The following is a 17,515-nucleotide window of genomic DNA, read 5'->3' on the forward strand; positions in this document are numbered from 1 at the left end:
AAGGCAATCGATGCCATCAAGGCGCTCGGTCTGCAGATTGATGGGTCATCCCTTCAATGCCTTGAAACGACGCTAATGTCTAATTCTAGAAGGGAACAGCGCTCTGACCCTACAAAAGCCGTGCAGTACATTAACCTCCCGAAGGAATTAGTTGAAGAGTTTGGATCTCTTTTCGATCCAGGCCTTGGCCTCGCAAAAGGTTATGTGCACCACGTCAAAACGCGGTCCACAGTGCAGCCAGTCTAATCAAACCTTCGGCGCCTTCCGCTCTTACTGCGACCAATAGTCTCGGAAGAGCTCCGTCGGGTGGAAAATATGGACATGATAGAGAGGGTGGAGGCATCTGAAATATTGTCACCCATTGTGGTTGTTAAAAAGAAAGACGGAGGTATTCGCCTCTGTGTAGACCTTCGACAAGCAAACAAAGCTGTCGTAGCAGACAGCTTTCCCCTTCCTCATGCAGAAGAGCTATTGCATAGTCTAGTGGAGGCAACACATTTTTCTAAGCTACACCTCGCATCCGTTTACCACCAGGTCATGCTTCATCCTGCAAGTCTGGATTTGACCGCATTTCTAACTCACGAAGGCCTCTTTCGTTTTAAACGAGTGTGCTTCGGGCTGGCTTCCGCGCCCTCCATTTCAGAGTGTGATGTCCAATATCCTGCAGGGTTGTAAGGGCTTGCTTTTCTATATAGATGATATTATAGTCTTCGGGCGGGGCCGGAGAGCGCACACAGCTAACGTTGCAACAGTACATAAACGCATTAAAGAGGCAGGACTCAAGTTGAACAAGAACTGTATGTTCGATACGCAGGAACTTTAATTTTGGGTCACAGGATCACGGCAAGTGGTATTGTTCCACTGGAGGAAAAGGTTGTTTCCATCAAGGATACCCCGGCACCCACCGATGCGGTCAGCCTTCGATCGTTCCTTGGACTGGTCGAATACTACTCTAGGTTCGTTCCAAACTTTGCCGATATGCTTGAACCGATGCGTGTTCTTCGAATAGGACAACCATTTGTTTGGTCTGGGGTAGACTTCAGTTTTAGAAAGATCAAAGAGACACTTGTGTCCAGCACAGTCCTGTGGATGTTCAATGCATCCCTTCCCGTTGTTGTTTCCACTGATGCTTCTGACTGGGCTAGGAGTGGTTCGTCAACAGGTGAATGGAGAAAAACTGCACACTGTCGCCTTTGCTTCTCGAGCGCTTTCATCCGCAGAAAGGCGATATTCAGTAGAACGCGAAGAACTTGCGTGTGTTTGGGCGTGCGATGAGTGGGATGTTTACTTGTGAGGACGCCATTTTAGGTTGCTTACTGGCCACCAAGCCTTGGTCACATTGCTTTCTACTCAAGGGCCAGGAAGTCGTCTTTAGCGCATAGCACGGTGGGCGGAGCATCTACTGCAGTACAACTATACAGTAACGTACCGGAAGGGTTCGCAAAATCGAGTAGCAGACGTGCCTTCTCGTCTCCCTGCGTCCTCTCATCAGGAAGAAAAGACTTTACCAAGCGAAACTGTATCAGTCGCCCTTGTATCTTCTTGCATTGCCAGGGAAGAGTTTGAACAGGGCCAGTCGGAAGACTACGCTGTAACAAATCAAGGCCTACATCGAATCGTCGTGACCTGCGCACAAATCTCTGCCGGGTGAGCTTCAACCTTTCTTCAAACTTCGCGATGAACTTTCAGGGGTAGACAATATAATTTTGCGTGGCGAACGCCTCGTGGTTCCCACAGCACTTACACCGCGGATAATTAACGCTGCTCATGAGGCTCGCCCTGGCCAGCCATGGACAAGCAAATAGAGCTAGCTATCCAAACATGTAGTATATGCCAGGCAGCGGACAAAAGCACGAAGGTTATGGCTGCACCATTGACCCTGATTCCTTTAACAAAGGAACGGTGGCTAAAGTTGGGAATGAACATTTTTGGCCCATTCTGAGAGCGCCAGACAATTGCGGATATGCAATCACGCTGGTCGACTACTTTTCTAAGTGGCCTGAGGTATACTTTTGCAACCAAGCCCCAGCACGCACAGTCACAAGCTTCTTGCTGTCAGTGTTCGCACGTAAAAGTTACCCAGAAGAAATTGTTTGTGATAACGGCCCACAGTTTTCATCTCGAAAGTTCGAAGCTTTTCTGCAGGATTGCGGCATCCGCTTGCGGTATTCATCCGTATACTACCCCCAAGCAAACGGTCAAGTAGAACGGTTTAACAGAGTTTTTAAAACGTTTGTCCAAGTAGCTACACTCGAGCAGCGTCCCTTACGCCAAATGGTAACAGAATACTTGGGCGTTTACCGTTGCACACCGCATGCCACAACTGCAGTTGCCCCAGCACTTTTCCTGCACGGACGTCTCCAAGAAATCGGCTTGATGTGGTTGGGTACCCGTCAGCCATATTTTCGACGGAATCTAGTGCAGAGCTCTACCGCCTATGCGAGCGGGTGAAGCAAAAGCAACAATCCAGTAAACTCTACATAGACGCTCGCGGCGCCGCAAGGGAAACCAATGTGGATGTTGCCGACCTTGTCCGGGTGCGGAGACCTACAACTGCCTTTAAAGGGGACTTCGCTTTTAGCAGACCAAGAAAAGTGATAAGAAAGCAGAGGCAATCGTCTTTTCACCTTGATGATGGAAAAACGTAGAGCACTTCGAAATTTTCGAGGATTCCACGAGCTTCTGCATTCCTTTGTGAGTGGGGTGAAAGGAATGGTACAAATGATACCGCTACGCAAAGTAGCTCGCCGCCTACCATGGACGGACCCACTTCAGAAGCGCCATCCGGGACTTCAACTGTGGCTGCTGCTCAGCAGACGCCTATGCCACCAGTGACCTGCTGTGACCCGAATGAGACTTCGCCTGCCGCCAGTGGGCTCTCTAAAGCACAGGGACCACAGCGTAGGGTGCAGCCACCAAGAAACAAACGCCCCAGACCGCTAAGGACACTAAGTGCAGAAGGACTCCTTTTGCTGCAGTGCACCGGTGGCGTAGCGGCACAGCATCCGCCTCGCATGCAACAGGACCGGGGTTCAAATCCCGGTGCCACGCAATTCTCCACAGGATAAAAATATCCGCGTGTCGATGGCACTGCATAAACAGGTTTGGGGTGTGATCTGAGGCTGGTGAACACCTCCGGCAACGCACTCCATAACCAGAACAGGAATTGGCCACCCTGGTTCAGTACTTGGCCGCAACCTCCAATGATTAACTCCATAACACCCCGGCCCTCAGCCACCAGCGGCTGCGGAACAACTGACCACGGCGGCGGTCAGACCTGGGACGCAGCAGGGGGTGCTAGGAATTTAAGGCTCCGCTGGACAGGCTGCCATTGCAAACTGACCCTGGCAACGTTTAAAGCGAGAACCCTAGATAGTGAAGCTAGTTTAGCAGTGGCTGTTAGAGGAACTAGAGGGCATGAAATGGGATGTAATAGGGCTTAGGTTAGGAGGCCGAATGAGGCATATACTGTGCAGAAGGATGGGCATGTACTGTGTCATCGAGGTTTACCAGAGAGGCGAGAACTCGGAGTAGGTTTCCTTGTCAATAAGGATATAGCGGGCAATATAGTATTAATGAGAGGGTGGCAGGCATCGTAATGTAGGTTTAATAGGCGGTATAAACTGAAGGTTGTACAGGCCTATGCACCCACATAGAGATATGATGACCAGGCAGTTGAAAGCTTCTGCGAAGATGTAGAACCGGCAATGCGAAAAGTAAAGACGCAGTATACAGTACTAATGGACGATTTCAATGCCAAGATAGGGAAAAAGCAGGCAGGAGACCAGGAATATGGACTTGGATATAGGAATAGCAGAGGGGAGTTACTAATTGAGTTTGCAGAGCGCAATAACTTAAGAATCATGAATACCTTCTTCAGCAAATGGAAGAACCGGAAATGGACATGGAAAAGTCCTAACGGGGAGACTAAAAATGAAATCTACTTCGTACTGTGTTCCAACCCCGACATTATGCAAACTGTAGAGGTAATCGGGAAAGTGCGATGCAGTGACCACAGGATGGTGTGTTCCCGAATTAGCCTAAATCTGAAGAAGGAACGCAATAGAATAGCAAGAAAGACATTCATCAAGGAATTAACGGTGAGGGGGAAGGCAGAAGAGTTCAGGATCTCGCTACAGAATAGATATTCAGCTCTAACCGAGGATGGCGACATTACCCTAGAAGCAATGAACAGCCATTTCAGAGATATTATTAATGAGTGCGCTGTAGACGTAAACGGTAAGATATTTAGTGAGGATACCGGTAAGCTGTCTAAGGAGACAAAAGATTTGATTAAAAAACGCCTGAGTATGAAAGCTTCTAATCCAACAGACCAGATAGAATTGACCGAGATATCAAAGTTAACCAATAAGCGCAAGGTGAGCATGCTGTAAAGAATGGCGGAATCCTTAAAGCGGTAAAAAAGAAATTGGCCAGAGGAAAAAAACAGATATAAGCGATAAGGGACAAGGCGAGCAACGTCATCACGGATATGGACTATAAAGATCTTTACAGTACCCAAAATAGTCAGGACCGTAATGAGATTGGCGATAGGGAAAAACAGTCAGACGTTCCACCAATTACGAAGGACGAGGTCAAGAAAGCATTAGAAACTATGAAAAAGGGGAAATCAGCTCGAGAGGATCGGATAACTACTGACTTGTTAACGGCCGGGGGTGGGGGGGGGTGATATCGGGCTAGAAAAACTGGCCACCCTGTATACGCAGTGCCTGGTGTTTTCGACGGTACAGGAACCATGGAAGAATTCAGATATTATCCTCATTCTTAAAAAGGGGGACTGTAAGGACCCTAAAAATTACAGACTAATACGCTTACTATCTGTTACGTATAAGGTATTTACTATGGTAATCGCTAATAGAATCAGGACAACCTTAGACTGCAATCAAGCAAAGGATCAGGCAGATTTTCGGAAACGGTACTCTACTATCGACCATATGCATACCATAAACCAGGTAATAGAAAAATGCTCGGAATATAACCAGCCCTTATAGATAGCATTCATCGATTACGAAAAAGCATTTTACTCAGTTTAAACCTCGGCGGTGATGCAGGAATTGCGAAATCAGGGGGCAGACGAGCCGTACATGAAAGTGCTGGAAGATATATATAGTGGCCGCACAGCAACCATTGTTCTGCATAAAGAAAGTAATAAAATTCCCATAACAAAAGGTGTTAGGCAAGGAACACGATCTCAACAGTACAATTCAAAGCTTTCTTACAGGAAGTATTGAGAGACTTAGAATGGACGCAGTTAGGGATAAGGGTAGATAGAGAATACAACAGTAATATGCGATTTACTGATGACATTGCCTTGCTAAGTAATTCGGGGGATGAACTCCAAATAATGGTTGGTGACCTAGACAGGAAAAGTGGAAAGGTAGGCTTGAAAATCAATATGCAGAAGACTAAGGTAATGTTCAACAGCCTCGGGAACGAACAGCAGTTTACTTTAGGTAGTCAAGCACTGGAAGTAGTAGGATCATGAAAAGGAAATAACAAGAAGAATAAGATTGGAATGGAGCGAATTTGGTAAGCACTCGATGATTAGGACTAGCAGCTTACCGGTATCGCTCAAGAGGAATGTATACAACTGTTGCATCTTACCTGCACTTCCCGTATGTGGCTGAAACGTGGAGGCTAATCAAGAGGGTTCTACTTAAGTTGAGGACAACTCGGAGGGCTATGGAACGAAAAATGGTAGGGGTAACATTAAGAGATAAGAATTGTGTAGTGTGGGTCAGAGAAATAACTCAGGTTACCGACATTCTAGTGAAAATTAAGAAGAAATGGGCATGGGCAGGACATGTAGTGCGAAGAGATGATAACCGATGGTCGCTTAGGGTAACAAACTGGATTCCAAGGGAAGGAAAGCGTAGCAGGGGGCGGCAGAAAGTTAGGTGGGCGGATGAGATTAAGAAAATCGCAGGGGTCAAGTGGATGCAGCTAGCACAGAACCGGATTAATTGGAGAAATATGGGAGAGGCTTTCGCACTGCAGTGGGTATAGTCAGGCTGATGATGATGATGAACCTGTCAATCGCTTCATGAGTGTTGAGTTTGAGTTTGAAAGATACTGGCAATATTGGAAGTGTATTTTGCTTTTTTGTTTTGTTTTGTTTTGTATATGTTGTTACGGGGATGTACTTAATGTAACAGCACTGCGTTGGGCTGAACTTGACGCTGAGACTTCAGTAGCCGTGCAGTGTCCACACTGTCAGCGTCGTCCTCTTTTTCAATGTTTTGTCGTGCCCGTGTTCCTCGGTCGTCGTCTTCGTCAGTGAGCACATCACTTTGGTCCCGCGTTTCCAGGTAACACTACCCCCCTAGGCAAAAGGCAACGTCCCGGTGCGTATTAGGCACGCGATGTGGAGGGGGAGTAATATGGCTTTAGGCGGGCGACATGTACGATTTCGGAAGTGGGTGCAGCAGTCGGTGACTTTGGGTGGAGTGGTGAAATCTCATAGGTCACGTCGGTCACTGGGCGTAGTACACGGTAAGGACCTGTGTAGTGGGGCAGAAGTTTTTGACACAACCCCACATGACGGCACGGAAGCCAGAGCAACACCAGAGATCCGGGAGGATAGTGCACATCGCGGTGGTGAGCGTCGTAGCGGCGTTTTTGAGCTTCTTGAGAGATGGTGAGATGGACGAGCAATCTGGCGAGCAGCGTCGGGTCGGGCGATGGTATCGCGGGCATAGGTTGTGACGGGGCCAGCGGCGGGAAGCAAAGTGTCGAAGGGCAGTAAGGGGTCTCTTCCAAAGAGAAGATAGAATGGAGAGTACCCAGCAGTGTCATGACGCGAAGAGTTATATGCAAAGGTGACAAATGGCAGACCAATATCCCAGTCGCGATGACTGTCGGATACGTACATTGCGAGCATGTCGGTGAGTGTGCGGTTAATACGCTCCGTAAGGCCGTTCGTCTGAGGGTGATACCCAGTGGTGAACTTGTGCCGAACGGATCAAGAATGAAGTATTTCCTCAACAACTCGGGAAAGGAAACAGCGGCCACGGTCGGTAAGTAGTTGACGGGGAGCACCATGGTGTAGTATGACGTCGTACAAAAGGAAGTCAGCAACGTCTGTGGCGCAGCTGGTAGGAATGGCGCGAGTGATCACGTACCGCGTGGCATAATCGGTGGCCACAGCGATCCATTTGTTTCCTGACAAGGACTCGGGGAAGGGCCCTATGAGGTCAAGGCCAACACGAGAAAATGGCTCAGTCGGAATAGCAATCGGCTGCAGGTGTCCAGGTGGTAGCACAGGGGGTTTCTTCCGGCGTTGACAGAGGTCGCAAGCGGCTGCATAACGCTGGACAGAGCGGCAGAGTCCAGGCCAGAAGAAACGCCGGCGCATACGGTCGTATGTGCGTGAGAGGCCAAGATGACCAGCTGTAGGGGCGTCGTGCATTTGTTCGAGAACGGCAGAGCGTAGGTGTTGGGGAACGACCAGCAAGTGCTGAGCGCCATCAGGTCGCATGTTGCGGCTGTATGGCGTATTCCCATGAAGGAAGAACAGGGTGAGGGAAGAGTCACGGCTGTGTGTGCGGAGGCGGTCGATAAGAGAACTGAGGGTTGGGTCCAACCGCTGTTCGTCGGCTATGTGGGAAACGTCCGATTTAGAGAAGACACAGGGGTCCGACTCATGGTCAGTAGAGGAATGGGGATCGACGGGATAACGGGACAGACAGTCTGCATCCTGGTGAAGCCAACCGGATTTGTATACAACGGAAAAGGTATACTCCTGCAAGCGCAGTGCCCAGCGGCCGAGGCGGCGAGCAGGATCCTTGAGGGAAGAGAGCCAACATAAGGCGTGGTGATCGGTAATTACAGTGAAGGGTCGGCCAAACAAGTAGGGTCTGAGTTTTCCAACGGCCCAAACGAGAGCCAGGCACTCCCGTTCCGTAATAGAATAGTTCTGTTCTGCTGATGACAGGAGACGACTGGCGTAGGCAATCATGCAATGTTTGCCGCGTTGTCGCTGTGCAAGAATGGCACCAATCCCGTGGCCACTGGCGTCGGTGCGAAGTTCCGTCGGGGCAGATGGGTTGAAATGGGCCAACACAGGAGGATTGGTGAGAATAGCGATGAGGGTGGAGAATGCGTTAGCCTGCTCTGGTCCCCATGAGAAAGGAACGCCTTTCTTCAGCAGATTGGTGAGAGGACGAGCAACAGGGGCAAAATTTGGGACGAACCGGCGAAAATAAGAACATCACGGGGTGAACGGGGACATGGAAACGCACTGACAGCGCGAACTTTGTCGGGATCAGGTTGCACGCCGGTGGCATTCACCAAATGGCCAAGCACTTTAAGTTCGCGGCGACCAAAACTGCACTTCTTTGAGTTCAGTTGAAGTCCGGCACGGAGGAAAAGTGCCAAGATGGAAGAAAGGCGACGAAGATGGCTTTCGAACGAGGGCGAGAAGACAATCACGTCATCCAAGTAACATAGACAAGCCGTCCATTTGAAGCCGAGGAGTAAGGAGTCCATCATTCGTTCAAACGTAGCAGGGGCGTCGTTGCAAAGTCCAAAAGGCATAACCTTAAATTGGTAAAGTCCATCGGGTGTGACAAAAGCTGTCTTCTCGCGGTCTTGTTCGTCAACAGAGATCTGCCAGTAGCCGCTACGAAGGTCGATGGAGGAAAAGTAGCGAGCTCCATGTAAACAGTCCAAGGCATCGTCTATTCGTGGCAGCGGGTAAACATCTTTCCTTGCAATCTTGTTCAGATGTCGATATTCGACACAAGAGCGCCAACTGTTGTCTTTCTAACGAGCACGACAGGAGATGCCCAGGGGCTGTTCGAAGGTTCGATGATTTCGTTGTTCAACATCTTGTCGACCTCCTGCTGGATGACTTGGCGCTCAGAAAGGGACAAACGATAAGGCCTCCGATGTACAGGCTTTGCATCGCCGGTGTCGATGCGGTGAGTCACAACTGATGTTTGGCCCAGAGAACCGGCAGCAAAGTCAAAAATGTCGGAAAAGGATAACAAAAGGTTGTGCAGGTCCTGAGCGTGTTCGGGGCTGAGGTCAGAGGCAATCATTGCGGAAATAGGGTCGGTAATTGTGGTGGAGAGTACGGGTGTTGGAAGGACGCTTGAATGTGGGCCAGTATTTTAAGTTTGTATTAAATGCTAGGGCAAGCACGTTGTAGCTACTGTAAATATAATTCGGTAAACGAGCACTAACGTACTACCCCTACTAAATTACTAACCCATGTAGCCGTTTTTAAAAGGAAGGGAATATGTTGTATATTTGGTTTCGGTGCGAGTGTGTGATCGCCGACCGCCAGAGGCACTAGTGTCGTTCTGTGTATATAAGTGACGGCATGCTGAAATAAAGGGGATTTCTTCGTTGCTTGGCAGTCCGTGTACATTTTCGGCCCACGCCGCTACAACAAGTAGTAGGGCGTCTTTCCACTGCGCTACCGCGGCAGGGCACCCCTTTTTTAAGACGAAAGCCTTTAATGCTTCCTTTCCTCCTATAGCTGTCAATCATCCTGAGAGCCACTTTGGGCAGGTGAGAAACTTATCTTAGTTCTCCATGTCTACCATAACGCCAGGCGGTTGCCATGGAGACCGCCATTGCTATAGTAAATGGTAGATAGTTGACCGGCGTTCTACAATTGCTTTACAGAAAAGGAAAGGCGCGGTATCTGTCACTCGCGAAATCTCGCTGACACGTCTCGAGGACAAATCCCACCGACGAAATATTTTCTCAATGATCATAAAAATGCTTTCACCTGCGATGTCACCGCACGTTAGCGCACTCTGTAGCCCTCCACTACGGCTCCCCTTTCTCTCTTTCCACTTTCACTCCCACCTTCCTCCCTTCCCTTACGGCTCGGTTCAGGTGTCCACAGAGCAAGTGTGACAGATACTGCGCCTTTCCCTTCCTGTGAACCAACCAACCTTAAAATAAACAGCGGAATGAAAAGGCAGTGTTCCTGAGTTACCGTGGCTACTGTTACAGCTTTCGCTCACATCACTACGTTTAAGAAGGCTGATACCCCCATAAAATGCGTTGGATGATACGTCAGCTGTCAAGCCGAAAGAAAAACACAGGTTTTGTTCTGGCGCCTGTTGTCCGATATCTGTACCATAAAAAAATGCTTCTCACTGCTACACCGCCAAATATTTTCAGTTCGAATTTCGCACAGAAATAGCATTTCGTCCTCAGTATTTTATACCTAACTTGTGTGAGGCGCTTGCCTCATTCGATCAGAGGTCGGATGTTCGCATCGTGTGTAGCAGCCGCGAGGTAAAACAAGCAAGTATGCCTGCGATGGCGCCAGGGGGGGGGGGGGGGGGGGGGAAGGGGGGGGTTGGGCTTTCTCGTTTAGTTTGCAACACTGCTTCACAAATGCTGCGAAAGAAGATAGGTGGGCGGAGTTGTGTTGCGGAAGGTTTGAAGAGCTTTATCAACGACTTCGTCAAAACTAAACAGCATTTCGTCAAAGCTGGAATAAATTTGAAGAGGTTTTTGCATCGCAATAAATCCTTCAGCGAGGTGCTGCCACTTGTGTCATAGCCATGGTGCAAGATATATCGGTGGGGACACAACGGGCCGCGCCTGTTCCATATAAAGTCCCCTAGTTCGTCTAAGCTGTGCCAAATGGCAGTTAGCTTAGCGGCCTGTGACGTATTGGGGAACAATCCTTTCCTATGGGGAATACACGTTTTTTGAGGGCCATTTTCTCGTAAACTGTGGCCGATGATAAGAGAAAATTATTTTTGCCGCGTTGTTTTTATCTAGGTCCATTATTACGCAGCTTTGTGAATCTGTGGCTTCGTGAACGCCTAAATAAAGTCGCAGAAGGCGAAGAATGTTTCGCGCGGAATTTGAACCTGTGGCATGAATAAGCGGCGGCACTTTTACAACAAAGCATTAACCATCACTTGTTTCGTTTGTTCCTTGACTGTGCATCTTTGGTTCGCCCATCACTGTGCCCGCTCATCTTTTCGGCCTGTTGACGCGCACTCGTTTGATCCTTAGTTTCCTCTAACTGGGTTCTGCTAGCTCCCACTGAATCCCCCTCCCCTCCTCACTACATCTATACCATTACTTCTATTTTCCTTTCTCTCTTTCTTTTATCCTCAGGATACAGTACAGAGGTTAAGAGAATTTCACAACAATGAAAAAAAAAAAAACACAAAGTATTATTTATTCAATGCAAAACCATACAGGTAAAATTATGGTTGAATCTACATTAGAAATTGGCGAACAGTAATGTGCAGTGGTGCGCCAAAGCAGCATATAAATCAGTTCATGAACACAAATAGATTACTCAGTGTTGTATGAAACTTTTGGAGTTGGATGGGATGAATGATGCTAGTTAAAAATGCGGGCAAGAAATTCAATTATTTACAGGTTCTTAAAAAATATGATTGTGCACATGTCTCCGTATTGCGATGGCGCACTGAGACTTTGCGTGGTTACGACGATAAGAAATGAAATGTGATGATTGCTGCGCATACGGACCATGCAGAGGACCTAGCTCACTGAAACCAGCTTAGAGCATAAAGTTTTCATTGCCTAACTAGTTAATCGCTTTCTCGCCGTCGGCGTAGGCCGGAATGCTGTGCGCCGACGGCTTGTTATATTAACAGAGGAGCCAGCGGCTCCAGCCCGCCCGGTGAACTTGGCAGCGTGCCAACTCGCTTCGTCACTACCTGCGTGTTACAACCCGGACGAGATTTGTAAAGGGGGCATGGCGGGCGCCATTGGTTACGCGTCCCTGTGATCGTGCAGCCGTTCGTGCAGTCGGGATTCGTGCACATAATGATGGCAGATGCGCTTGCTTGAGACAAAAAAGCCTCAAATCACGGCAGCATTTGTTCCAGTTTTCGTGTGCGTAAATCGTCCGTACTTTTGTTCGCTTGCTTATTCCAATCTTCCACTCAGTCGTTTGCACGTTATTGATTTGTGCGGTATAGAAGCGGTACGGGGCGCTGTTGCATTTGCTTCATTAAGTGGTTACGAATACCCTACGAACTTTTATAGTCTTCTCCCATTCGCCCAATCGAACGCAGGATTCGCTTTCTTTGCTCTATTTATGCCATCCAAAGTGAGAAAACTGCTTCCCCGGCGCCTTCGATTGAATAACCACGACTTAACGGCTGAGTAATGTAGTAATCTCTCTCCCATATTTCAAAATAAAGTGAAACTTTAAATTTTTCTTCGCTTTGTTGTTAGGATTTCAATTACATTGATAATATTGACTAGTCAATAAATTATTCTGGATTTCACTTCTGCAGTGATGCAATCGGCACGACTTAATAAGTGTTACAGTGATGCTTCTGGTGACGACACAGAAACAGTGCGGGCCACGCAATCGGCTCACGCAGGAGAAACGCACCGTGCCATATGAGCAGGTTGCTATCGCAACAGCGCCGTCGATGTGTGTGTATTTTTCTTACAGCGATGATTCACCGCTACATCGACGCTGATCAGCGGCCCGGTTCGGAGGACTGTGGCTGGTACTTTATCTGGAAACTTGCGTCCAGTGCCTCGCCCGTGCTGTGTCTCCACTTAAATATTCTTACACCGTGGTCACAGCTAGGACCGCGGCTCGTCTTGTTTCGCCGTCGCTGCAAACGAGGCGAACAACCGCCTTATGCTGGTCTAATCTGACAAGTATCGCAAAAACATTTGGCATTAAAGCCTACTGAAGATGAAATGCTATTTGTGTGCAAAAACTGAGCTGCCAGAATTCAACGTTTTCGCTGGGAGAAGCGTTTCCACGCAATTCTACATCGCGCTGCAGGAATGTTGACATACTGAAAACCAAATGGCCTCACTATCAATGAAGCTGTCACCGCGTCTGCGTTTAAAAATGGTATGGAACAGCTTCAAGCGAAGGCTGGGAGCCGGCCTGGTTCAGCTCTGCTCAGCCGATGAGAGCGCGACGCCAGCGGGTACGCCTCATTTCGTCGCCGGCAATTATTATATATTGCGACAGATACAATACGCCAGACGCTTCGCGAGGTCATCGTGGCGATCCTGAGCCGTGGCACCATCGCTCCGCCAGCTGTGTGCATGCGCCGGCGAACGATTGGTCATCGTCAGTGGCGTAGCACTAATGACTTATGCCTAACTAGTCAGTAAATAGTCATCATCATCATCATCATCATCATCAGCCTGACTATACCCACTGCAGGGCGAAGGCCTCTCCCATATTTGCAGTTGGAGTTAAAGTTTATTTCTTTCTTTTACAAGAAAGGGGAAGCCAAGGCAAAAGGCCTGACTGGGCCTTGGCTCCCAAAACAGACAACAGCACACACCTCTAGTGTATATAAAATAAAATAAAATAAAAACATTATGCAACACTTACATACGGTATATAAAAGGTATCAATACATGCAGTATTCATTGGATATACAAATCAACAGATCACACTGTCAATAACATAAATATTTACACTAAAAGCAAAAAATATTTACACAAAAAAGATTACATATGAGAAAAATACAGTTACTACCACCATTGAAATAATAGGGGATATTCTATTAAATATTCTTTTACGTTCTTTTTAAATACCCTAGTAGGTGCCAATGAAAATTCCACATTTGGTGTGTTGTTGATCAGGGATGGCACCTGAAAAGTTAATTTCTGTTTTCCATAGTTGGTTCGAGTAATAGTTACAAGTTTTTTTCCTGTTCGCAGGTCGTACGTTACTGTAGATCTATCAGATAGAGTAGTATACAGCCTATTATGGTGAATGTACTGCAGAAGACGAAAGTAGTAAATCTGATTGGCGGCTAATATGGCATATTTTTAAAAAAGGGTTCTGTAGGCAAGTCGCGCGGTATACCGTAATAACCTTTAATAGCTCGAAGAGCTTTTTTTTGGAGAACAAGCAACTTATTAATATTTCTAGAAGTTGTGGTTCCCCATATGAGAATACAGTATGTTAGTTTGGAATAGAACAGAGCATAATAAATTGAAATTTTTAACCAAACGGGTACCAAATTAGAAATTCTGTAAAGACATCCTACAATTCTACTCAAGTATTTTACTAAATTTAAAATGTGCGCATCCCATGAAAGGTTTTCATTGAATCAAACGCCTAGAAACTTGTGATTCGTAACTTGCTTTATAACGTTGCTGTTATATTTAATTACTATACTACATTGAAGAGTGGCGTTGATTGGCCTAAATATCATCTAGATAGTCTTAATAAGATTCAAACCGAGTTTATTTGCCGTCAACCAAATCTCTAAATTGTTTAAATATTCATTGACCGTAATTTCTAATCTAGACAAGGCAGAGTCGTTAAAAAAAAATATTGGTATCATCCGCGTACATGATCAAATCAGGTGATTTAGGAATATTTCTGATATCATTAATATACCGCGTACATGATCAAATCAGGTGATTTAGGAATATTTGTGATATCCTTAATATACCGCGTCCATAATCAAATCAAGTGATTTAGGAATATTTGTGATATCATTAATATACACTATAAATAACAATGGTCCCAAAATTGATCCTTGGGGAACACCTTGCCGTATAACCATGTTAGTAGAGCAGCAGTTATTAACTCGTACAAACTGTAGCCTGTTCCATCGATAACTTCTTAATAAATCTAGTGGCACACCACGGACTCCATATTCAGCCAATTTACTTAATAAAATATCATGTTGTACACAATCAAATGCTTTTCGAAAATCCAGGAATAAACCAAGGGTATATTTCTCCAATTAACCCGGTTCTGCGCTAGCTGCATCCACTTGACCCCTGCGAACTTCTTAACCTCATCAGCCCACCTAACTTTCGGCCGCCCCGTGCTATGCTTTCCCTCCCTTGGAATCCAGTTTGTTACTCTAAGCGACCATCGGTTATCCTCTCTTCGAACTACATGTCCTACCCATGCTCATTTCTTCTTCTTAATTTCCACTAGAATGTCAGTCTCTTGAGGGTGGCTTTTTGGGCTTGTTGGTGCGTGAACATAGCGAGACTCTTTTCTCCGGCGGTGATACTGTCAGCACAAGTGATTTCCTATCTGTGGCGTATAAATGTGCTGCATGTCTGAAATAAAGATTGTTGGAAGTTAGCGCTCGTGTTGTTCGTTCTTCTCGTGTGTCCTGTCTGCTTTGCGCTACAGTCTCGCTACAGTCTCTTGAGTTATTTCTCTGACCCACTCTGCACGCTTCCTATCTCTTAATGTTACCCCTATCATTTTTCGTTCCTAGCCCTCTGAGTTGGTTAGCCTCCACGTTTCAGCACCATAGGTGAGTACAGGTAAGATGCAACTGTTGTATACTTTCCTCTTGAGCCATACCGGTAAGCTGCTATAGTCATAATCTGCGAGTGGTTGCCAAATGCGCTCCATCCCAATCTTATTCTTCTTGTTATTTCCTTTTCATCGTCCGGATCTGCGGTTACTACCTGTCCTAAGTAGACATATTCGCCTACTACTTCCAGTACTTCGCTACCTAATGTAAACTGCTGTTCCTTCCCGAGGCTGTTGAACATTACCTTAGTCTCCTGCATATTAATTTTCAAGCCTACCTTTCTACTTTTCCTTTCTAGGTCATCAATAATTATTTACAGTTCATCCCCAGAGTTGCTTAGCAAGGCAATGTCATCAGCAAATCGCAGATTACTCTACCCTTATCCCTAACTGCTCCTATTCCAAGCCTCTGAATACTTGCTCTAAGCAAGCTGTGAATAGTACTGGGGAGATTGTGTCTCCTTGCTTAACACCTTTCTTTATGGGAATTTTGTTACTTTCTTTATGCAGAGCTATGGTTGCTGTGCAGCCACTATATATATCTTCCAGCCCTTTCACGTACGCCTCGTCTACCCCCTGATTTCGCAATGCCTGCATCACCGCCGAGGTTTCAACTGAGTCAAATGCGTTTTCGTAATCAATGAATGCTATGTATAAGGGCTGGTTATATTCCGAGCATTTTTCTATCACCTGATTGATGGTATGGATATGATCGATAGTAGAGTACCGTTTCAAGCAGGGTTTCCCTGCTTGATCCTTTGCTTGATTGCAGTCTAAGGTTGTACTGATTCTATTAGCGATTACCTTAGTAAATACCTTATACGTAACAGACAATAAGCTGATTGGTCTGTAATTTCTAAGGTCCTTAGAGTCCCCTTTCTTATGAATGAGGATAATGTTTGCATTCTTCCGTGGTTCCGGTACCGACGATGACACCAGGCACTGCGTATACAGGGTGGCCAGTTTTTCTAGCACGATATCCCCCCCCCCCGTCCTTCAGCAAATCTGTAGTTATCTGATCCTCTCCAGCTGATTTCCCACTTTTCATAGTTTCTAGTGCTTTCTTGACGTCGTCCTTCGTCACTGGTGGAACGTCTGACTGTTCTTCCCTACCGCCAATCTCATTACGGTCCTGACTACTTTGGCTACTGTAGAGATCTGTATAGAACTCCTCGGCTACTTTGACTATCTTTTCCATATTAGTGATGACGTTGCCCGCCTTGTCCCTTATCGCATACATCTGCTTTTTGCCTATGCCCAATTTCTTCTTTACCGCTTTAAGGCTTCCCCCGTTCTTTACAGCATGCTCAATTTTCACCATGTTATACTTCCTTATATCGGCCACCTTGCGCTTATTGATTAGCTTTGATATCTCGGCCAATTCGATCTGGTCTGTTGGATTGGAAGCTTTCATACTCTGGCGTTTCTTAATCAAATCTTTCGTCTCCTTAGACAGCTTGCCGGTATCCTCTCTAACTATCCTACCGCCTACTTCTACCGCGCACTCAGTAATGATATCCCTGAAATTATTGTTCCTTGCCTGAAGGGTGATGTCGCCATCCTCAGTTAGAGCTGAATACCTATTCTGTAGCGAGATCCTGAACTCTTCTGCCCTCCCCCTCACCGCTAATTCGTTGATGGGTTTCTTTCTTACTAATCTGTTGCGTTCCTTCTTCAGATTTAGGCTAATTCGGGACCTCACCATCCTGTGGTCACTGCATCTCACTTTCCCGATTACCTCTACATCTTGCATATTGCCGGGGGTTGAACACGTTATGAAGTCGATTTAATTTTTAGTCTCCCCGTTCGGACTTTTCCATGTCCATTTCCGGTTCTTCCGTTTGCTGAAGAAGGTATTCATGATTCGTAAGTTATTGCGCTCTGCAAACTCAACTAGTAACTCCCCCCTTCTATTCCTAGAACCAATGCCATAGTCACCGACTGCCTTGTCTCCTGCCTGCTTTTTCCCTACCTTGGCATTGAAGTCGCCCATTAGTACAGTATACTGCGTCTTTACTTTTCGCATTGCCGATTCTACATCTTCGTAGAAGCTTTCAACTGCCTGGTCATCATAACTACATGTAGGTGCATAGGCCTGTACAACCTTCAGTTTATACCGCTTATTAAGTCTAATTATGATGCCTGCCACCCTCTCATTAATACTATAGAATTCATCGATATTACCCGCTATATACATATTGACAAGGAAACCTACTCCTAGTTCTCGCCTCTCCGGTAAGCCTCGATAACACAATACAT

The sequence above is a fragment of the Amblyomma maculatum genome, chromosome 1, assembly GCF_055883805.1.
Source record: "Amblyomma maculatum isolate TAMU_Amacu chromosome 1, ASM5588380v1, whole genome shotgun sequence".
NCBI classification, from domain to species: domain Eukaryota; kingdom Metazoa; phylum Arthropoda; class Arachnida; order Ixodida; family Ixodidae; genus Amblyomma; species Amblyomma maculatum.